Source organism: Gracilinanus agilis, chromosome 4 (assembly GCF_016433145.1).
Source record: "Gracilinanus agilis isolate LMUSP501 chromosome 4, AgileGrace, whole genome shotgun sequence".
Lineage (NCBI taxonomy): Eukaryota > Metazoa > Chordata > Mammalia > Didelphimorphia > Didelphidae > Gracilinanus > Gracilinanus agilis.
This window is the reverse complement of record NC_058133.1, coordinates 430,769,563-430,794,046: the sequence shown is the minus strand read 5'-3', so window position 1 is coordinate 430,794,046 and position 24,484 is coordinate 430,769,563. Positions and strand designations below refer to the sequence as shown.

The window sequence follows — 24,484 nt, the reverse complement described above, 5'->3', positions numbered from 1 at the left end:
AAAACTTTTGAAAACAAATGATTTAAAATTTTAAATATACTTGGATATGTAGCCAGGAAAACCAGCCAGTTAAGAAAATGACTAATATCTTAATGTTGATCAGGAAAAACTTTAAAAATTACCCTCACAGCTCTCTTGTTCTTGCCCATTGAGGCACAACCCTGCCTCCCATGCAGTGTGGCCAGTGGGAGACTTGGGATAAATGTAGACTGAGACAGATAAAGGGCTTCAGAGCTTTGGATCTACCTGGGGGAGTTTGAGTTTCATTCAAATCCGCCTCCCTTGATAATTTATTTAACAGAGAAAGCAGCCTGTATGGTTCATTCTCTCCTTCAACTTTAAATAGCACAGAACTCTTTCATGTCATTTTTTCAGGTAAATACAGGTGTAATTACATTTCACATCAGTATTGAAATAGCTGTGTTTCTTTTTGGATTAGCATGGCATTGTGAGGCTTTCAAACAGCTTGAATGATTTTTTTCATATATATATGAACATTTTCATATATATACATATATATATGAACAGGGACATTTAGATACTGAATATTAGATCTGTGTTTTCAAATGCTATTTTTATTGTTGTTTATTGATGGATATATTTCTTTAGTGATGGTGTTCATTTAAAACCAAAAATGAAATTGGTACAATAAAAACTTTTTATTCTGTTGGCATCTATTCTAGTTTTAAATTCCAAAAATAATGCCATTTATCCACTGACAGTAATGCCTTATTGTTGAGTTTTTTAAATCACATGATTCTAATGGTTAAAAGTCTGTTTTTTTTTGTTTTTTTTTGGCATGGGTGAGAGTTGATGCTCCTTTTTGATTCTTTTAAACAGTAAGTTACTATATCTACATCCAGTTGATAAATTGTTAGATTTGAAAACATGATTGGGATCCTACCTTGACTTTGGAGGTTTTAATATTATAGTAAGCTGATACTTAAGATATCCACACAATTCAAATTGGGGACAATAATCACTCAATTAAATATATTACAAAAATAAAATGTACTTAGAAATATTTACAGTGTACTTTCTCTGCAACCCTATGTGCTAGTGTTTGGTTTGGTCATTATTTTGTAGGTATTAAGCAGTTGTTTATTAAGAGCATTATGAGTTGCATAGTGAAGTTAATTTGCCCAGGGTCATATGGATAATAAATATTAGATTTGGGCTATGAACCTAAATTATTATTTAAGTTAGGAACCTTGGCTAAGTTATTATTGCTATTTTCTTTAAATATGGCTATCATATTACTTTTTACTTTATAATGTAATAATTTCCTGGAAATCTTTCCTCCCCTTTCCGTCACTGTATTCAAGAAGGGGAAAAGATATGATTCAGAGAGACCTGTTAGATGAAGTTATTCCAGCATGCCAGTTGAGATTTTTACCTCCTCTTAGGATTGTCCCTTTGTGTGTGTGATCTTTATTGTCCTCCTGTGCAGTGGAAAACTTAACTTTCTGTAGCTCTCAAGAACCTTTAAACAGAGTTCGCTCAACTCTTAATCATCACATCCACCTACTACCCACCCACTAACACATCAGAAATTCTAAAATAATGTCAAGTCATGTATTACTTCTCTCAAAAAACAAAACATAAGAGGATAAAACAAAAAAGCATCTCATAAAAATCAGTGCATCCAAGATTCTGCCAAGAATGGCAAAAGCCTATTTGTTTCCTGAATTTAATGACTATTAGCTAATTGCAAGCTTTCTATAAGAACCTTTTTCTTTTGCTGTAGTTGTTAATTCATCCAAAGCCCAAGGACCCAGGTTTTACACTGAGAGTAGATGAATATGAACCAACAGTACAACACTTGGAAAATAAGTTGTTCAGGATAGCCACGTTTTTATAGATAAAAATGGCTTACCCTTTAAGTCCCCTATCCCCAATTTAAAAAAAAATAATTCATTTTAACCTTTTTAGATGAAAATAATCCTGAAATATATCCCAGGTTTCCCTTCTTAAAAAAAAGAGGAGATAATTTGCACATAATTTAACATTTCTAGATTTCCTAGAGCATTCATTATTGTCATCAATAATTATATTGTGATACAGTGATTTCCTCAGAACCTACACCAGGGTTTCTCTGGTTTAGGGAAAGCTGTGCCTTATTGAGTTAATAATCTGTCTACTTGCTTCTTAATAGCCACATGACCTCACACAAGTCAATATACTGTGGATCTCAGTTTAGTTATCTATAAAAAGAGGGGTAGGCTTGGCTCTGATGACATCTAAGGTTCCTTCCAGTTCTGTATCAATGATGCTATGATTCCTATTTTTCAGGTTATTCTATGTCCTTACTGTTGGCTGTGGTTTCTTATTGTTTTTATATCCATTTTATATCCCTTCTCTAATTGTTGCTTTGAATTTGTGTGGTATTAAATGCCCAATAATCAAGCTTTTCAAAGGTGTGTAAAATGAGAGCAAATGTGGGGCCATCAGATGAATAAAGTGTATGAGTTTTGGGGCAATTATTCATTCAGCAAACATTAAAGTGCCTAATGTGTACAATTAGAGAGAAAGGTGGATATAGCCCCTACTCTCAAGGAATTAATTTTTATTTTATTTTATTTTTTAGAAAAATTTTCCATGGTTCCATGATTCATGTTCTTACTCTCCCCTCCACCCCTTTGCCCCCTCCCCTTAGCCAGCCCGCATTTCCACTGGTTTCTTCATGTGTCATCAATCAAGACCTATTTCCATATTATTGATAATTGCACTAGAGTGGTTGTTTAGAGTCTGCATCGCAAACCATGTCCACATCAAGCCATGTGTTCAAGCAGTTGTTTTTCTTCTGTGTTTCCACTCCTCTAGTTCTTCCTCTGAATGTGGGTAGCATTCTTTTCCATAAATCCCTCAGAATTGTCCTGGGTCATTGCATTGCTGCTAGTACAGAAATCCATTACATCTGGTAGGCAATAATTAGACTTACACATAGGTAGATAGAGTAAACATTTGGAATACAGTGATCCATCACCTATTTTGAGCAAGGTTCATTGCAATGACGGTCAGGAATAGTGATCCACTGGGAGCCCTTTCAGAGGTGAGTATAGCATCACTGCTAACCCTAGGACAGAAATCTGGATAGTCCTTTTAATTTTCCTTGGTCCTACAACTCCTGATGAATGGGATTGTGGTAAGCCCTACCAATAAATAGCTGAGAATAAGTAGCAGTAGGAAGGATTTCAGATGCTGAGTGAACCCAGCCTCCTCCCCCAGGGGAGAAGTTTTTGGTACCCCTCAAAGGCTAGGTGAAAAAATACAGATACAGCTGTTTTTTATCCCCCTAATGAGGCAAGTTCCCACAGTGAGCTAGCTTGTGACTTCTGGTTTGGGGTTTGACTACTATTCAAAGAAGAAATCAAGATGAAACTTTGTAAGGGGAGGCATTTGCTGGAGGGAGCTGAACATACCAACTTTCTCTTTAGTGGAAGAGCAAGGGTCTGAGTGCAGTAAATTCCTGGGAAACAAAGCTTAAGTAGAAAATAAAATTCTAGATATGGGCATATGTCTTATTTGTGTAGTTAGTACAGAAAATGATTCCTTGTAAACCGATTCTTAGACCAGGGATACAACTACTCTGCTTAAAAAATATGATTTTGATTTGGCCCATCTAATTTAAAATTTAAATATCTTTAACCAGATGTTAACATTGATACTATTTATTATAACTGTATAAAATGGGAATGGGAATTCTATATTAAAAGATTATAAAGACATTTTTGTTTTACTTTCTTGGAGTGCAGATCAACTCCTTTAGCTTTTTAAAAACATCTAAGCACCCTTCTAAGGATCTTAGATTAGAATTTTGCATCACAAGGTATCAGAGCTGGAAGAAACTTTAGATGTCATGTTGTCCAACTCCATTTTACATAGAAATACATGAATTTCCAGAGAGAGGTTAGATAGCTTTCTCAAGATCACATATCTAATAAATGATAGAGCTAGGGCTAGACCCTAATACTAGTCTTTTTCTATGGTCTACCACACTGCTGCCCAGAGTGGACCAAAACCACAGGGGTTTTACTCTTAGCTCCAGGATCAGATATAAAGACCTCCATCAAGCACTTAAAGCCCTTCACAATCTGTACTTTTCCTCCCTTTCCAATTTTCTTATTCTTGACTCTCTTCTGTATACTTTACCATCTAGCTGGCCTGGTCTATATGCTGTTTCTTTTATATGACATACTACTTCCTTGTTTGATGTCATGCTACTGGCTATTCCTGGTGTGTGTACTGCTTTTGTTCCTCACTTCTGACTCTTGGTTCTTCTTTCAAGATTCAACTCATCCCAACCTTCTCCTCCAGTTAGTTAGTTGGTGCTTTCCCTCAGAGATTACCTTTTGTTAACTGATTTTCCTGAATTTTGTCTTTGACTTCTATAATCTACTACTACTAACTGCTAAAGTTATATTCCTAAAATATATATCCAATGTCATCCTCACCTTCAAGGAACAATAGTGACTTGTTATTTGACTCTAGGTTAAAATACAAACTTCTCCATAGGTATTTAAAGCCATTTACAAAATGACTTAAAAATTGATGATCTTCTTTCATGTACTCTATAACTTGAACCAATCTAGGTGATTTTCAGATCTTAATTCTCATGACATCTCATTTCTCATCTCTTTACTCTGGCTATCCACTATGTCTGAAATTCTCTTTCCTCCTCACCTTCACTTCTTTGTTATCTCCAGCTTCATTAAGTATCCCTACCTGCATGAGGCTTTTAAGAGCCCCTAGCTAATAGTGCTCCACATTATTTTATATTTATTTGTAGGTATCCTATTTTTACTTATCTGTAAACACGTATTTCACCCATTCTCAAAAGAAAGTAAGCTCATTGCAGGCAGGTACTATCTAGCTTATTTTCCATTCCTCAGTAGGTGCTAAATATTTGTTGTTGTTGTTGATTAATTCATTGATAGGAAGATTATCTCAAAATTTGCATTTGTTTTTTAAAGCTAAGGAATAGTCTGACTATTTTCTAGGATGGATTCCTTTGTGTTGCAACTCTAGAGATTAGTTCTTCTTAAAGAGAGAGATTTAATTCTTAGATACAGAAATGAAACATCTGGGAGTAGCAGCTCCTTAAAGACACTAATTCAAAGTTCATTTTAGGCTTTGTTGGATTCATCCCAATTCTGAATCCCTGATCCAGTCACTTGTTATTACAGCGGCTCAGGGAGAGCCCTGTGGATTCCTATTTGGGCTAACTGCATTACATGTGAGATAGCTCCACTTACGTAAGGTACTGGGAGTACTTGTAGTGTCCAGGGCCAGTGATGGATAGTTCTTGCTGCTAGTAACTCACTCGCTTTTCTGACTCTACGTTCTTTTGGCACCAATTCACTTATTAGTTGTTTTTAATCTCTTGTCTTTGGCTGTAAGAGAATTTGGGAGAATGAGAGTTTTTATCTCTCACACTTATAAATTATGATAACATTATGCTGTATGATTTAAAAAAAGTTTTCTGTACTTTTCAGCAGAATTATGTTGTGAGAGTGAAGGGAAGATTCCAGAAAGAAATATAGGGACAATATGTAATACAATACAGGGACAATAATAGTATTAGGCCATACTTACAGCCCTTGGTCAATCAATAAACATTCATCAAGTGCTTACCTTGTACTGGCACTTTGTGGAGTACTGCAGATTAGATCAGGAAGAAGTATGTATTAATAGAAAGAGCCCTGGAGTTGGAATCAAAAGATATGGAAACTTTGTGACCTTCAATGAATAGGTTAACCTTTCTGGAACTTAGTTGCTTTAGCTGTAAAAATAAAAATTTTAGATTTAATGGTCTTTAAAGGTCTTCCAGGTCTAGCTCTTCTAAATAGTTTACAAGAAGATTTTCAGTGAGGGAACTCAAACACTCAATTATTTAGGGTCTCAATTTTTGAAGTAAGGTTATATGATGTTATAATATTATATTTGAAGTCTAAGTACGGCTGCTGAGAAGGGATGTGATATTTTGAGATAATGTAGAATGAAGGAGAACCAAAACTAAAAGAGCAAATAAAAGAGTTCTATTCCTCAAGGGCAGGGCAAAGCACAAAAGAATTTTTGATGTTAGAGTTTGTGGAAATCTGTTGTATCTTAAGTGCTGCCTCTGTACAGCAACTGCATCACTAAATTAAATCAGAGCATCTGTCTAGAAAGAAAGCCAATTTGTCCCACAATAGAACTTTATTTGTTCAGGAAGGAGATACCATTTCATTGACAGAAAGTCAATTGAGGCATGAGTTTCTTTCAGGATAAGAAAGGTACATATGAGATTCTTACTTTATTCCCTCATACAACATCATATTTGAGCATTAGGATATAATTCATTCAATAAATATTTGATAGAGTTAAATATGCATATACATTAATTAGATATATGTATATATTATAGATAGAATTAGAAAGGACCTCAGAGAAGATGTGGTTTAACTGTACCTAAATTAGCATTCTCTGTACCTGAATCAGCATTCCCTCTAGCACATCCACTATACCTATATTTCTTTTGAAGACATTCAGGGCTTTATTGAACACTTCCAATGTTTGGGACAGACTAATCAGAGAGTACAATATATAAGTAAAAATAGAGACATTGCTCTTAACATCTGGGTAAAAAAAAACCAAATGTGATGACTATAAAATGAGAACAAAAAGTTCAAGCCAGCATATGAGAAATACAGAGTAAATGAGAGGAATTCAGAGGTAGAACTGGTAGAATTGTTTGGGGGGGGGAAACATGATATGGATTCAAAGATAGCTCTTTCTATGACCAAGTCATCTAACCTCTCTGTTGAACTAGATAGCTTCTGTGTTCTTGCCTTGTTGCTGTAGGCAATGGAGAATCTGATATTTGGGTAGAAGAGAAGTATAATGAATTCAGTGTTTTAGGGATATTAGTTTGTTGGTTGTGAGTAATTAACTGATGAGGATAGAGACTAAAAGTAGGTAGAATCACTAAGAGATCATTACCTATGAATGAAATTTTTATTTCCATGGCATTGAAATCCCTCTACAGTTGAGTGTGACCGTGTCTTACCAGGTTGATGTCAATCCATTCTTATGTATATACTCTACACTCCACTCAAAACTCAGCATATAGATGACTGAGATCATGATTCTCCATTATAACTTTAACCCTCCTGGAATGGTGAATTTTGCCTCATCCTTTCAAGTCCAGCAAATATTCTTTCATGTGCCATTTTGCTTGTGCATCTTTTATGAACTTATGTTGCTGGCACATATATACTATCTTCCTGCATGTCTAAAGCATATCCCTAGTGCCTACCATAGTGCTATGCTCACAATAGGAATTTAATGCATGTTGAACTCATGTTACTATTACAATAGGACAAGTATAAAGTGAGAAAAATCCTGGAGTCAGATAATCTTGCTGGGAATTGGTAGAAAGAGGAAATTGGATTAAAGAATCATTTTTAAAGGATGCATTTAATGCCTGTGATGTGCTATGTAGGAGCAAAGGAATGGAAAGAATCAGAAATGGTACTGCTATTTTACCAGAGGATTAGGTGAACAAGAGTGTCATTTACAGTGAAAAGGTAGAGTGTTTTTTTTTTAATGTGAGTTTTTAGACATGCTGAGTTTTTGGTGACATTGGAAGAACCAAGTAAATTTGACCATCAGGCAGTTAGAATTGGGATGTTGTAATTCATGAGAGAGGATAGAGGTAAGGAAGAAGGGGTGTTGTTGAGTCGTTTTTCAGTGTCCGAGTCTTCTGAACCTAATTGGGTTTTTCTTGGCAAAGATACTAAAATAGTTTTCCATTTCCTTCTCCAGTTCTTTTTATAGAAGAGGAAAGTGAGGCAAACAGGGTTAAGTGACTTGCCCTCAGACACACTGCTAGTGAGTAAATTAAGGAAAATGAGTCTTACTGACTTCAAGTGCAGTGCTCAATTTACTGTGCCATCTAGCTGCACCAGGAAAGGGGTAGGGGCATATATTAGGAATGTATGTATGAAAATATGATAGTTAAAGTGAGTAAGCTCTCTGAGAAAGTGCAAAATGAAAAAACACATGGTGGAGGGAACTAGTGGGGGAACACTAGTAGGAAGAAGGCCCAGAATAAAGTAGAAAAACTAAAGAAGGAGATAGAGAAAGGTCAGTGAAGTAGGAGAAAAGTTCCATGTCAAAGAAGAACAGAATTTCAAAGTAGTTGCCAGTGTCAGATGACTCAGAGAGGTCAAGGAGATGAGGGCAGAGAAAAAAGCCACTGAATTTAGTGATTAGGAGGTCCCTGGTGACACTGGAGGAAACAAAAATGAAATCTGGCTGTGAGAGAAATTAGAAGATTTCATTTCCTAAGGTTTAACTTTCCTGTGCTATTATTCCTTTGTTAGAAGAACTAAAAAAGTAGACTAATCTCTCTTTTATTTAAAAAAAAAGTTTTAAACTTATGTGATTAACATTCCCTTGTTGCAAATAGCAGCTTGGTTTCAGGCACATGCCTTTTATGGTGTATTTAGGTTTTGATGCTTCTGTAATCATTTCCTCCTCTGTAGTTTAAAAAGGCACAGGGCATTATAGAAACTTTAGGCTAAATTGAATGTTTAATTTTTTTTTAAACCCTTGCACTTCGGTGTATTGTCTCATAGGTGGAAGATTGGTAAGGGTGGGCAATGGGGGTCAAGTGACTTGCCCAGGGTCACACAGCTGGGAAGTGGCTGAGGCCGGGTTTGAACCTAGGACCTCCTGTCTCTAGGCCTGACTCTCACTCCACTGAGCTACCCAGCTGCCCTGAATGTTTAATTTTTTAAAAAGGAATTTATTTCTATATTTCTCTTTTGGGGATAAAATATTAAAGTAAAACAGATTTCTAACAAATCTTGTCTTCTCCCCTCCCTCCCCCACTTCCTCCCACTGCTGCTGTGGGAACATAAGAAACTGGCTTTGTCTCCTTAAAGAACATAAAGCATGATTGACCATCTTATTGTTTTTTGGTGCTAGTCTTGTCTGGAGATGTGTTACTGTAGGACTGGGTCTAGGAATATGAGGAGGGTGGTCAGGGAAGAGGGAAGAAGTGGTTGAGAATTCAAACTTGACATTTTACTTAATCATTGTCTTAGCTATTAAAATCCTCAGAAAATAGCTATTAAAAATGAATTCTGTGAGCAGGACACTGAAGAAGAAACAAAAAATTTTGGGGGGATTAAACATTTCATCCAAAAGCCAAGTAAAAGATGTCTTTGGAGCAGGCTGCTCTTCTGATTGTATCTTTCCTTTAGCTCTTGGTTGTTAGGCAGTGTAGGGAAGCATTCAGAGGGTTAGCTGGGGCACTGGCCCCTCTAAGAAAAGGACTTTGACACAGCTGAATAATAAGGGAGCAGCCTTGCCAGGTGGAGCGCTGGCCTCTCCTGGCAGCTTTCTTTTCCCATATCTCTTCTGTTCCTCTGCTGTGCTGATCATGGAAATTATTTTCTCAGAGAATGGAATCATAATCTTTTAATGCAGTGAGGAAACAAGAAACTGGTGGTGAATGGAGATTTTTACTTTGAAATTTGGAGTTCGTCATTTCCACTGTGTTGGAGCTCTACCTATTCCCTTTGGTCCATTCTCTATGGCAAACTCTGAGTGGCAAGAATCCTACTACAACAAACTGTATGAACCCATCTTCAAAATGAGAACTCTAACCCTGAGTGTTGATCTTGAGCCCTGAGTGACCTGTCCCTAGCAGCTGTGTCACCTCTTATAGGAATGGGACTTGTGGGAACAAAGGATCTCACTTGCGTTTTAAGGCTCTAACTGAATTCAACAAGAAAAATAGAGATGTCTTTAGGCTCAAAAACAAAAAAGTCAAAGAATGGATTCTCTGGGTTATGCATTTCTTGGGGAAGTTATCTTTGGCCTTCTCTAATTTTCCCATATATGGACAAGCATTTTGAGTCACTGAACATGAAAACTTGCTTTTTTAGAAAAAAATTAAATGTTTCTGGGATTTGGGAAAGTTACATTTTAAAATATGAATTGAATATTAGTGGAGTTTCACACATTTCAAAAACATTAAGGCTTGAGTTGGTATTGTAATTATTTCAAATGCAGGAATATGAATATGAAAGTTGTTTAAATATCTTTTTTTAAAACTTGATGGAAAATCAGAATTGACCCTGGCCCTGATGACATTCTACTCTATCACAGCCAATTGTTTTTGAAGACCATATCCCATTCTGAGAAAGATCATTCAAAGAGACTTGAGGGTAGACTTCCAACTTTTTCTAATTCTAAATATTTCTAGTTAATAATAAAAAACTGGAAGCAGTCTGAATTTTTTCTTTTAATATTGCATTTCTGACTCCTCACAAAATAAATAAGTTGTGTGATTTAGTCCAGGAGCTAAAATTTTAATTGTCTCCCTTGCTTACTAAATAAACCACTTTACAAACATTGGCAGATATTATTGTCTTGCATGTATTAAGTACCACCTGTGTGCCAGCTGAGGCCTGAAATACAGAATTAGAAGTGAGCCTTGCTTGAAGCTCTCAATACGGAGCCTCTCTGGATAAATGCTTTTTTCTTTGGCTTGTCTAAAGTGACAGAGAGACAGAGACAGAGAGAGAGAAGAGAGACAGATAGGAGAGACAGACAGACAGACAGACAGAGACAGAAAGGAGAGAGACAGAGGGAGAGACAGACAGACAGAGACAGGGGAGAGACAGAGAGACAGAGCAGAGGAGGAGGAGAGAGTTGCTTTCTGTTCAACTTTTCTTTATACTTCTACTACTCTAACCATCGAGAAACAAGTATGCCAAATGTTATATGATGCTAGTGCCCACAATGAATACCTGACCAGGGGAGGAGATCAAACAGAATGCTTTCCAGGAGTCCATTTATGAAATGTTTGATGCTCTACATAAAACTTTTTTTTAGTTAACATGACACGGATGTGGCTTGACCTTCTCACAGGAAAACTAGGTGGTACAGTGGATAGAATGCTGGATCTAGAGTCAGGAAGCCTCATCGATCTGAGTTCAAATTTGGCCTTGGACACAAGCTGTGTCCTGGTCAAGTCATTTAATCCTGTTTGCCTCAGTTTGCTCATCTGTGAAATGAGCTGGAGAAGGAAATGGCAAACCACTTCAGTATCTTTTCTAAGAAAACTCCAAATAAGGTCATAAAGAAAAGAGGTCAGAAGAGTTGGACAAAATTGAAAAATTACCGGATGCCAACAACAAATCTCTCATATCTTTAGCCTAATTTTTTTACTAGAATTTTCATTTTTATTCCAGAAGGAATATGCCTTTGATTTTCTCATTTAAGGAGCAGTTAACACGTTGAATGATACAATGGGAAAGTTCAGTTCCCAAGATATTTTTTTGCAGTTAATGTTTGCTGAGACTTTATTGTACATAGCCTTAAAATGATTCATGTTTGGTCACCAGTTATTTAAATATCTCTACAAAGAGAGAGATAATGAGGAACAGTAGTGACAGGGCTAGACATGGAGTTAGGAAGCCCTATAGTCAGATCCTATTATAGATAATTACTAGTTATATTACTCTGAGCAAGCCACTAAAAGATTCTGAGCATTGGTTTCCTTATTTGTAAAATTGGGATAATACCTGTGGTGTCCATCTCAGGTTTTTGGAAGGCCTCAAATGAGGATTTACTTAAATCCTAGCTTAAACATTTAAAATAGTAAAGCTTAAAATTGCACTGACTTTTGGTATACCCTGTAGGTAAAATTATGTAAATTTCAAAGTACCATGAAAATAGTAATTTTTATTACTTATTATGCCAAGGGAAAGCCAAGCTTTCTCCCAGATCAAGTTTTGATAACCAACTATCACAATATTTTAAGGTTTTTCACCTGGAACGCCTACATGCCAGGAGAATTATTGGCTACCTTTACTGTTACATATTGCATATTCAGACCTTTGCCCCAGGGCAGGTTCTGCTAAAGGAGGACACATCTGTAGAGTAGCAGGCTTCATTGGTCTACATGACCTTGGCATAGAGGCTTCTTCCCCAGGCTTCCAGTCTGATGATACAAATTAAGAAGATAAATAAAATATTTGATGATCAGGGAAAAAATGACATTGACTACTCAAAATAAGTAATAAACCAAAGGCAACTAGATGTGTAGGAGATGGTGCTCAACTGGGAGTCAGAAAATTGTTGTTCAACTACGTCAGACTCTTCTTAACTCTGCCAGTACTCGCTGTGGGGTTTTCTGGCAAATGTGCTGCTGGTTTGCCATTTCTTTCTCCAATGAACTAAAGCAAACAGAGGTTAAGTGATTTGCTTAGGGTCACATAGCTAGTAAGTGTCTCAGCCTGGATTTGAGCTCAGGTCTTCTCAACTCCAGGTCTAGTGCTCTGTCCACTAAGCTTCAGTCACTGATACTTGTGCGACTCTGAGTAAATCACAACCTTAAGCTGCCCCAATCTCTTCATCTGTAAAATGGGAGCAAGGTAATAGTAGCACATCTGCCTTTCAGAGTTGTTGTGAGGATCAAATGAAATGTATAAGATAATGTTATTTTGTTATTTTTATTATTATACATTATATAATGACATTATAGCATTATTTATAATAGTACCTAAATGCTAGTTATTCTTATCACATTTCAAAATACTATGCCTCACATCTGTAGATACAGTGGCCTTTTCTCACTGGTGGCTCTTTTATATCCTCTACATTTTTCCTCCCTTCCCCTATTTATTTTCTTTTTTATCCAACTTCTGAAGTCATCAGTTTTGGGAGGTCTTGGTAACAAAGTCTCTCTAGCAGTGCAGATCTGTGGCTACTCTTTAATTTAGTCCTAGAGAATTGCAGGATTCAATCCCACGTGTTCCTGCTATCACAGCCAGCTTTTTATCCAGTATTCCATGGCTGCTTGTGCCCTCTCAAAGTCCCTTATTTATTCACAGTTTCACAGAGACTAACCTTTTAAATTTATTTATTTATTTGTTTATTTTTGTTTCAAGTTTCAGCAGTCACCCTCCTGCACCCAGGAACCTGGATTGGGACCTGGGAAGTGTTTCTTCCTGGTCCTGTGGCCAAAGTGACCTTTCTTGCTATTGTGGGACTCTTCTTTTATGTGGTTTCTGGGACAGTTGGTGACAGTTTGTGGCTACAGGGCTTGGGTGGGTCTATGTTCTCATCTTGTGGGTGACTGGAGTTTTAATATATTGGAACACAGATCCCTGTGGGGTCAGAATAGAAAGTTATCATAGGTAGATGGATCCATGGCTGGCTATCTGACAGAGACTGTTTGCATAACTTTGTGGAAGGTGAGGGGTTTGGGCGCCAAGGCAGACATTCAGAGTCTTGGTCTTTAGATCAGAGATTTGCTCTATGTGTGGTCTGATTCTGCCCAAGCTATGTTCCCACCAAGGTTGGATCATTTTGTTCTCTCTAATGTGGCACAACATTCCCACCCAGCGACAAGCTGCTGTTGTCCTTGGTGCTCTTCCCCATGGGAAAACTGTCACAATTGCAGCAGGGGCACATTTGAAAGACTTCTGTGCTTTGCCTGTTGTTACATCTCTTAAAACCTATTATGCTAGAAGATCAGGCCAAAAAAACCACTCTCTGCTCACTTCATTGATGAGATCTTCCCTTTCCTGGCTGCCCTTTTTGTTTGTTTTGTTTGGTGGATAGGCCATACCATTCCTGTAGGTGTGTATGGATATGATGGTTTCATTATCTAGGCATATAGAAACTTGGTTTCACTATTCAATTGGTCTCTTGGAAATTGGACCTTAGTCCATAAAGCCATTATTTTAGTTTCATGATTCAATTGGGATTGACTTTTTATTTCTTTCCCACTTTAATGATTATATTCACACCAGTTTGAGGCATAAAATTGCTTTCTTTGTAGCTTGGTGGTGGGAGTTCTCTACACCCCAAAGGAAGACCTCATTTTAATATTCAATTCTGTTAATATAGACATTTATACAAGGTACAGGGCAGTGTATCAGTGTTATTTCCAAGTGTATTCCTTTCTTTCTTTCTTTCTTTTTTTTTTTTTTAAACCCTTAACTTCTGTGTATTTTGCTCCTAGGTGAAAGAGTGGTAAGGGTGGGCAATGGGGGTCAAGTGACTTGCCCAGGGTCACACAGCTGGGACATGTCTGAGGCCGGATTTCAACCTAGGACCTCCTGTCTCTAGGCCTGACTCTCAATCCACTGAGCTACCCAGCTGCCCCTTATTCCTTTCTTTCAAAAATTTTGAACTTGTTTGGGAATATTTCTGTTTTACTTTGGAAAGCATCTTTAAATGATGCTAAATTACATGAACTTACCTTTTCCTTCCTGGAACAATGACTTTCTTATCTCTTTAGGCCTTCGTGATCAATCGAGAGTTGATCAGACATTAAGAGTTGAAGGTAGGTTTACCCTAAAGACCAGCTGTTATTCTTTTCATTATTATTATTATTATTATTTTAAATATTTATAAATCCAAATAAAAGAAACATTTCTATATAGAATGGAAATAAGATTAAGAAGATATTACACAAATGAAAACACAAATCTCCTATATGTTTAACTTAATTTTCTTCATATATACATAATAGATCCTGTCCACAAGTGTCCTGCCCTCCCCACATCACATAAGATATCATCAGGGAGGCCAACATTTTCATGTAAATTCACTCTTTCATGTTTTATCTTTCTGTTCACTTTTTGGAGGTAACATTCTCAGTTTATCCTTCTAATATTAGCTCTATAGCTGTGTATAAAGTTCTGGTTCTACTCATTTCACTGTTCATTATCTCATACACATAATATTTTAAAATTTTTACTTTGACTATATCAGTGTAATGTAGTTAATAATAATAATAGCCAGCATGTGTATATATATATATATGTGTGTGTGTGTGTGTGTATATATATTATATATATATATATATAGTGCTTTGAAAAACACTTTTCAAATACTATATCATCTGATACTCCTATAACCCTGTGAGACAAATCATATCTCCATTTCATAGATAAGGAAACAGAAACATAGATTAGCTGATTTGCCCAGCTTCACAAAGCTTGTATCTGAGGAAAGATTTGAATTCAAGTCTTCAAATCCCATGCTCTCACTCTGACATCACTCTGCTGCTTTCAGTAGACATTACTTTCAATGATGTTGTTTAAAAGTTCATCCTCTTTCTCTATTATGATTCTCCATAGAATTAAAATATATATTTATGAAGTTCTTATGTAAATATATAAATATACATATTTAAATGTTTTATAAATATATTTAACACTCTTAACTATCTATAAAATATCTAAATAATTACATATATTTACATAGGAAAATGTATATACAAGAACATAATATGTACTAATAATAATATATATTTCATTATAGGTATACATATTTAAGTATACATTTTATTATATATTTAAGTATATATTATGTATATATAAATGTAATTTATTATAACCATTTTATTATAATTATATATACATGTTGTTATACATTTTAACATATCTATTATATGTATATTTAAATATAATTTTAATAAATATTTTAAACACTTATATTTAAATATCTTAAATTTCCATCTTAAAATCAATATTGTATATTGTTTCCAAGGTAGAGTGGTTAGAGCTAAGGAAATGGGGTTGAGTGACTTGCCTAGAATTGCAGAGCTAGAAAGTATCTGAGGTCAAATTCGAACCCAGGACACCTAATCTCTGGGCCTGGCTCTCAATTCCCTGAACCACCTAGCTTCCTCCTGTTAATGTTTTTAATAACAGATTTATAACTTCAGAAATATTGGCTCACTGTGCATACATTTAATAGACATGTGTGCTAGACTCCTGGTTTCCCTGAATTCAAGGCTCAGATAAAATCCTCCCTTCAGCAAGATAATATTAGGGGGCAGCTGGGTAGCTCAGTGGATTGAGAGTCAGGCCTAGAGACAGGAGGTCCTAGGTTCAAATCCGGCCTCAGACACTTTCCAGCTGTGTTACCGGCAAGTCACTTAACCCCCATTGCCTACCGTTACCCCTCTTCCACCTAGGAGCCAATACACAGAAGTTAAGGGTTTAAAAAAAAAAGATATTAGGACTTTCCCTCTGAGATTACTTCCAATTTATCCTGTAATGCATCTTGTATGTACACAATTATTTGCATATTTTCTCACTCCATTAGAATGTGAGCTCCTTGAGGGCACAGACTGTTTTTGCCTTTGTTTGTATACCCAGAACCTTATTACAGTGTCTGGTACAGTGTAAGAAGTTAAATGTTTGTTGACAGCCTGTTATTAAACACCCTGTTAAAAAAAATGCTTTCTTCACTCACTGGTGAAGAAAAATGATATTTTCCAGTTAAAATATAACTAGAAATTGTAGTTTTGATTACCATCTATCTTGGAAACTCCAAAGGAAGTTAGGTTTCCCCTTGTAGGTTTTTATAGCTAAAAGTCCTGAAGTTCTTAATGAGAACTCTGTTTTCTTTAGTAACCAACTTATTTTTCTTTGTTTTTTAAAAGGACTTATAGGTAGTTGAATTGATGAAGTTACACAGTTCAATCCAGTAGACTGTTATCTATTATTAATAACAGACTAAAAATAATACCATTGTTTGAAGAACTTATCCATTTAAATTCAAAAAGTACATAAAGTACAACATGGCATATCAGCTAGGAGTTAGAACCTACTTCTACAGAACCTCTGAACCTACTTCTGTGACCTTGGAGAAGTTATAGAACCTTTGCTGCATCCCTGTCCTAAAATGGGGGTCACTATACGGCTCAGAGGGTTTCTGTGAGGACCATTTAAATAAGCTATAAAAGATATGTAAAGTTGAATGACACTCCACCAACAAATTACAACTGGCATACTGACTTTTTAATGTTTTGATAATGTGAATTATAATCTTTTTTTTTTTTTTTGCAATTCAAAGAACAAAGATTTTGGGATTGGAGAACATGGGTTTGAATCCCCCTCTGCTGCCTTCTGAACCCTGTGTGACTTTGGGAAAGTCATTCTTCTCTCTGCCTCAGTTTTCTCAATTATAAAATGAAGTAGTAAGACTTGATAACTTCTCAGATTCCTTCTAGCTCTAACTATGCAATTATATAACCAAACTGGTATTTTTATGCTTATAAAAATATTTTTCTTTTTTAACTTCAAAATTATAAATTGTCTTTTTTCTAAAGCATCCACATCTTTTAAAAATCCTTTTTTTTTAGTACAGCTTTTAGAAATGAACCATTAGAAATCCATTTCTTTTTTATTATTTGAATCAAGCTTGTGAAGTCCATAAATAAGAGCGATTACCTTTATTAGGACCTTGCTCTTGCCTCTTCAAGCCAGATTTGTTAGTGGGTAGTAGCTTCCTGACTAAAGCAGAATGGATGTAATGTGTGCTTTCATTTACGAATGAAAGCTACTAGGGAGAAGGGTGTCTTTAAAAAAAATTAAAAGTTCTTTACACCATCTCATTGCCAAAGAGCAGAGGCTTCATGAAATCATATCATGGCAACTAAAGGTTGTTCCCTGGGATGGAGCATAGTTTCCTCTCCAAATATGGTTAGGAAGTTGTTCCCCCCCCTTTTTTTTTCCTTTTTACAACTAGGCTGTGTACCAGAGGGGGAAACTAATAGATGGAATAATTTTCTAGACTGCTTTTTGATGGGATTCTGTGGGTGTAGTGGGTTAGGGAGGGGGTTCTTTGCTCACTCACTGGGAAGGCTAGAATGGGACAAACCAATAACTGCTTAAATTCAGTTGCCTTGGCTTGGCTTCCTGTGTTGTGTGGACAGGGCCAAATAGAGTACTAAAAACTGTTTGACCTGAAAATGCCTTTTGTGCCTTTGGAAAGAAAAAGAGAGGAAATGAAGTCGGAGCAATTTTACTAGAAAGCCAGCTTTTCTAAACTGCTAATCAAGCATGTATGTGAAGAAAGAAAACTCAGGTTTGTGTGTAAAGGCAGGGCTTTAAAATATCTAATGTGAATCAATGAAAATGCTTGCTTCTCCCTTCTCTTTTCCTCTTCTGGGTGTGGATTTATACATTCCCCTGCAATGTTGCAAACCCAATAAGAACATGGTGTTAGCTCATAAGTCCCAGAAAATGAAAGTGACCATAAACAGAAGGGAAATGGTGTTAAGTTCACAGTTGAATTCTGAGTGAAATGTTGAGAGCAGGGAGCAGGAATATGAAAAACAACTTATGTGTGGTGTAATTTAAAATTTATCAGTGATGTGAAATTAACTAACGCAATGACCCTGAATAATCCTTGTAATCAAATGAACAGATACTTTGGAAGAAGAAATTCCGAAATGAAAGTATTTTTAAACTTTTATAGAATTATTTCATTTTTAGGAAATCGGTACTTTGTAAACACATTTGTGAGAAATATCATTCTGAAGTGTTTTGTGTTTAAACAAAGCAGTAAATATCTTGTTATCTTCATTGAATAACATAATATATGTTAAAGTGCTTCATACAATTCCTGGCAAATAATAGTTGCTATGTAAATGCTTCTTCTCTTTTCTCCTTCAGCTCAGGCAAACAACAATTGCCATCAGCTTCTGTTTCTCAAATGTGAAAAGCATCCCATCTTGTACTCATCATTTTGGTGTCAGAAATAAACCTTCCACAGACTATTTTTTAAATGTTCAAATAAAACCTTCCCTGAGAAAAATAATATCCTTAAAAGGATAAGTGTCAATGATAGTTATGACAATTATCTTCAGTAACTCCAATCTATTTTTTCTTAAAACTGTACCTATAATTAAAATGTTTATTTTCTATCAACTTGGCCAATGTGGATGAAAATATTGTCAGATTCCGAGTATGGCATTATTCACTGTTATTAATTCTCTACTTTAGAAACCCAGCATTTTTTAGTTCTATTTGGACAAAGAACTCAACCCTCTCAGTGAAAGCCTATTTAATTGTTAGGAAAATATTACATTTAGGCTTTTTATTTCTTTATATTGCTCTTATTGAGAAATCTGAAGTTTTTCCTCTTTCAAAATTTCATGCTTATCAAATCTCATTTAAATAGCTGACAAATATTATCACCCTCACTTTGCAGATGTGAGACTTATGGTTATATGGCTTGCTCAGGGTCCCACAAATAGACCATTTCCTGATTCCTTGTTAGGTTGTCCACCCACTAAATGATAGATTTAAAAACCATGACATAAACATTAATTAATTCTAAATATTTTATAGTACCTCTCTTTAGAAAGCAAACTCCGGTGGTCTAGTTTCTTCTTTTGCCATGAGTATTAAACAGCAGTAAACTAAGAGAAGTTTATGTCAGAATTTAAAACTTGCCTCTTTAAAAAACACACACACAACAGAAACTAATGAAATGTAATAGTTCTGGCTTCTTGAATTAAAAAAAATGTTTTTAAAGTATTTTTTTGATCATTTTTATTCCTTTCTTTTAATTTTAAATGTCTATGAATGTCTTTTATTGTTTAGTTGATGATTTTTATCTTGTTCTCCTACTCTATTTATTTATTTATTTTCTTTGAGTTTGTTTATTTATTTATTTTTAAGCCCTTGTACTTCGGTGTATTGTCTCATAGGTGGAAGAGTGGTAAAGGTGGGCAATGGGGGTCAAGTGACTTGCTCAGGGTCACACAGCTGGGAAGTGGCTGAGGCCGGGTTTGAACCTAGGACCTCCTGTCTCTAGGCCTGACTCTCACTCCACTGAGCTACCCAGCTGCCCACCTCCTACTCTATTTATTAATGACACATTAGTCTCTAGTGAATTCTCTTGGTTTCTATCCATTTATTTACTGTAATTAAAATATATGCTATTATAATCAAAACATATGCTATTGTAATGTTATGGAGGGTTGATATATGGTATCTTTGCTTATTCATTAAAATTCATTAAAATTTTTAAAGAGAAATTTGGATATTATACTACATCATTTCTGAAATCACAGTTGGTTAAAATATTTCTAATTTTTTTGAATTTCTCATTTAAAGTGGATACTAAAACAAGAATTGAATTTGGTCTTTTAGATTTATAGCAGTTCATATAGTGTGTACATTTTTATTGTTGGCTTATTGTAAAAGTGTCTAGTGTAAACTTTTATTGTTATTGCCAATTAGAAAGTGCTTTTTTGAAATTTTATGGTAATGTTAGTAGAATTATGCAGTGGTGAGTTTCTTAGAACAGAAGCAACTATAGGAAAATACCTTTAATCTGCATGTTGTTTGATGGAAGTATATTTTTATTGGGATATAGCTAATACAATATTTTGTTTTGCTTGACTATACATATTTGTAAAGGTTCCCCCCCACCCCGATTTCTTTTTTCTTTTCTTTTCTTTTTTTTTAAACCCTTACCTTCCGTCTTGGAGTCAATACTGTGTATTGGCTCCAAGGCAGAAGTGTGGTAAGGGTAGGCAATGGGGATCAAATGACTTGCCCAGGGTCACACATGTGGGAAGTGTCTGAGGCCAGGTTTGAACCTAGGGCCTCCTGTCTCTAGGCCTGGCTCTCAATCCACTGAGCTACCTAGCTGCCCACCTCTTCCCCCCCACACCCCCGATTTGGAGGATTCCTAGGCTAATAAAGACATCTTATAAAATAAAAACTTTTAAAGCTTTTAGGGAATTATCTAATAAGTCAATCATGAACATGAAATATAATTTTTAAGGGCAATTACATGTAACTAAGTAGACATTGAAATAATTTTACTCACTGAACACATAGCACACAGTGTAATTGAAAAATGAGGAACTTGCCTAAGAAGACAGAGTTAAGGCTAAATAGATTAAGTTCATTAGCTTAATTTTGAGTATTAGCATTTTTTGCCTGTTAAAATACCTATATTTTACACATTTATTTTTTTATCTTTAAGAACAGATTTCCATATAAGTTTTCCAAAGTTATATGATTCATGTTGTCTCCCTCCCTTTTCCCTCTTCATTCCCGAAGTTGACAAGCAGTTCCACAGAGTTATACATGTATTATCATTCAAAACATATTTCCATTTTATTAATCTTTGTAAGTGAATAATCTTATAAAACCAGAACTCCAAAATATATACCCAAATAAGCAAGTGATAAAGCATATGTTATCATTTGCATTTATACTCCAGCAGTTCTTTCTCTAGAGATGGATAGCATTCTTTTTCATAAGTCCTTCAGAATTGTTCAGGCTTGTTGTATTGCTGTTAGTAGCAAAGTCTATCACATTTGCTCACTTCACAATATTGTAGTTATTATGCACAATGTTCTCCTAGTTCTGCTTATTTCGCTCTGCATCAGTTCATGGATTCATATCAGTTCTTTCCATACTCATTTATTTATAAAGGACCTTTGACCAAAAAAGTATCTGTAGTAAAAACAAAATAAAAATTCTTTGTCTTACCTATCCATGGAAATCAAAACAATAATAAGTTAATTAGGATACAAGAGAACCCCAAAAGGACTCATGACAAAAAAACACTACCATCTTAGAAAGAACTGATAGAGTCTGGTTGCAGATTGAAGAATGCCATTCTTCATTTTATTTTTGCCATGAATTTTTCTCTATTGTAAATGATATCTTCTTTCACAACATGATAAATATGGAATTCGTATTGCATGATAGAAAATGTACAACATATGTCATATTACCTGCTGTCTTCAGGAGGATAAAGGGTTGGAGGGAGGTAGAGAGCATGGATCGCAAAATGTTGATGAATAATGATTAAGCTTGTATCTACATGTAAAAAAATTAAAATAATATATTAGTTAAATAGAGGAATAGGTATTTAATTTGCAGGTATCAAAATGATATGTAGTACACAAAATTATATCAGATCAGAAAAATAAAAGTTTTGTTTTATAAACAAATAACCTTTAAAAGGCATCAGAATGCAAATAAACCATTTAAAATTGATTTAGTTTTCTGTTTAATCTTAAATTCATCTCTTTTGTCTTGAATTTTTCTTCAGGGACAAGTCCACAACTCTTCAATTATTTGCTCATATGCTATGTTTAATGCTACTATAATTATTCAGTGTCTACCTCTTGCTATGTGTAAGTGCCCCTGAAAATTATATTTCATGCTCATGATTGGCTTGTAACTAAGATGATTCCCTAGAATTTTTTTAATGTTTCTAATTTATAAGATGATTTCATTAGCATGGGTATCAAGAAACCTTGATTCTTATTCAAACCCTATCAATTGCAAGTTGTGTTATATTGGTTGACTCTCTTACTTCTTCAGAACTTTGGCTTTGGATAGGTTTGGATTATGATTTCTGAAGTTTCTTCAAACTGTAAAGTATCTGATTCCTACATTTGGAGAATGGTAGCAATTTAGTTTGGCTGGATTTTAAAACATACTTTAAAGAGTGGAAGGAAAAGAATCTAATAAGTACTCTGGAATCAGATTTTGTAAAGGATCTAGAGGCCAGGATAAATAGTTTTCAAAGGAATGCCCAGATAAACATATAAACCTAGACATTAGTAAACACAACAGATATAGAAAGAATTCAGTATACAGTAATTCACAAAAGAAAATAAAGGGGAACAAATTTAGGGACATTACCATAGTCTTAAGTTTCTACATATGAATGCCCAGAAGACAGATAATAAGGTGAATTTGAAATGTTAACACAGTGAGATACATTTAATTTTCTGGTTATCAATAGGATTTGGTAAAGGGCTGCTAATCTGCACTTAGTTCTGACACAGAATGAATGAACTTTTTGAATGCAAATTATGTCAGCCTTAGGAAAATGGGAGCATATCAAAATAGAATGGGTTATAGTAGAGGAAAAGAAGACTGGGCAGAGTCACAAAGAGATTTCAGAAAATTAATCAAAATAATAAGTATTACTCCATGGATAGAGGTTTTTTTTTTAAAGGAAAAAAGACTTGAGGGATTGGGATGCTTTCAAAAACAAAATCCTGTCAATCTCAAATGATCCCAATGAGGAGAAAAGCTGTTTCTAAGGAAACATATGTCTGTATAGGGAGTTGCTTTTTTTTAATGTTCTCAGATTTTAAATTGGCATTTGTGAAAGATTGAAGTAGGGGCACAAAACCAAGGAACAGTACGAAAGAATGGCACAGAAGTGTCAGAATTATGGTAGGAAAAGTAAGTTAAGTTTCTAAAAAACTAAAATGCCAAGGACAAAAACACCCCAATAATTTTAATGTATGTTTGGAGGAGGAAGAATAACAAGGAAAGGATATACCACTTGGGACAGATGGTGTAATGATAATAGAAGAGAAAGAAAACAGAACTACTCAAATTCAGTACATCATTCTTTCAAAGAGAATAACCTTCAAACTGATAGCATTGATTAAAAGCAAATTACATATTTATAGCCACACTCTTCGTGGTGGCAAAAAATTAGAAAATGAGGGAATGTTCTATGATTGGGGAATGGCTGAACAAATTGTGGTATCTGTTGGTGATGGAATACTATTGTGCTAAAAGAAATAATGAACTGGAGGAATTCCATGTGAACTGGAGAGACCTCCAGGAACTGATGCAGAGTGAAAGGAGCAGAACCAGGAGAACATTATACACAGAGATGGATAGACTGTGGTAAAATAGAACGTAATGGACTTCTGTACTAGCAGCAATGCAACGATCCTGGACAATTCTAAGGGACTTATGAGAAAGAGCACTATCCACATCCAGGGAAAGAACTGTGGAAGTAGAAACACAGAAGAAAAAAACTGCTTGATCACATGGGTTGATGGGAATATGATTGGGGATGTTGACTTTAAATGATCACCCTAATGCAAATATTAATAATATGGAAATAGGTCTTAATCAATGACACATGTAAAACTAGGTGGAATGGAGGGGAGAGAAAGAACATGAATCATGTAACCATGGAAAAATATTCTAAATTAATTAATCAAAATTAAAAAAAAATAAAAGGAAATTAGACTCCATGATAGGAACTACCAAGATATCAACTTTAAATGTATTTAGATCCCTTGGCCTATAGTAATTCAGTTTGAATTCTGGTAGCACATAGTCCTGGAATTAAAGAATAGTAGAGAATAGAAAAGTCACCAAAAAACTAGGGAGAGAAAAATGGTGTTCAGATTTTCATAAATGTAGGAAAAAATGGAACCAAGACGCCGTGGACTAGGGAGTTTGACCTTAATCCTTGGAAAATTCTAGAAGAAATAATTAAACATATAATTTGCAAGCAGATCATGAAATTTTGATCTTTAGGAAGTACCATGCATTCACAGGGGTCAAATCATACCAAATTCCCCTCCAGTCACCTATCAACTTTAATTCCAACAACTTCCAGGCCTGTATATCTCAGAAGTAACTCAAATGCAACATGTCTAAAACTGAACTCATTATCTTTTCCCCAAAACCCCACCATCTTTATAATGTTTCATAATTCTTTTGCTTTTACCTTCATAATATCGCTTACAAATGTTCCCTTCTCTCCTCTGCCACCATCCTGGTTCATACCCTCATCACATTACACCTGGACTAATGAAATAGTCTTCTGGTCAGTCTCTGTGACACAAGCCTATCTCTATTCCAGCCTCTCCTCCATG

At 35.2% G+C, this 24,484-nt stretch overlaps 1 protein-coding gene across 1 annotated transcript in view; it reads left to right on the top strand.

Annotated features, from left to right (window-relative positions):
* PDE10A (phosphodiesterase 10A) overlaps positions 1-24,484 on the top strand; it is a 394,122-nt gene that overhangs the window by 46,337 nt on the left and 323,301 nt on the right. The window lies entirely within an intron of this gene.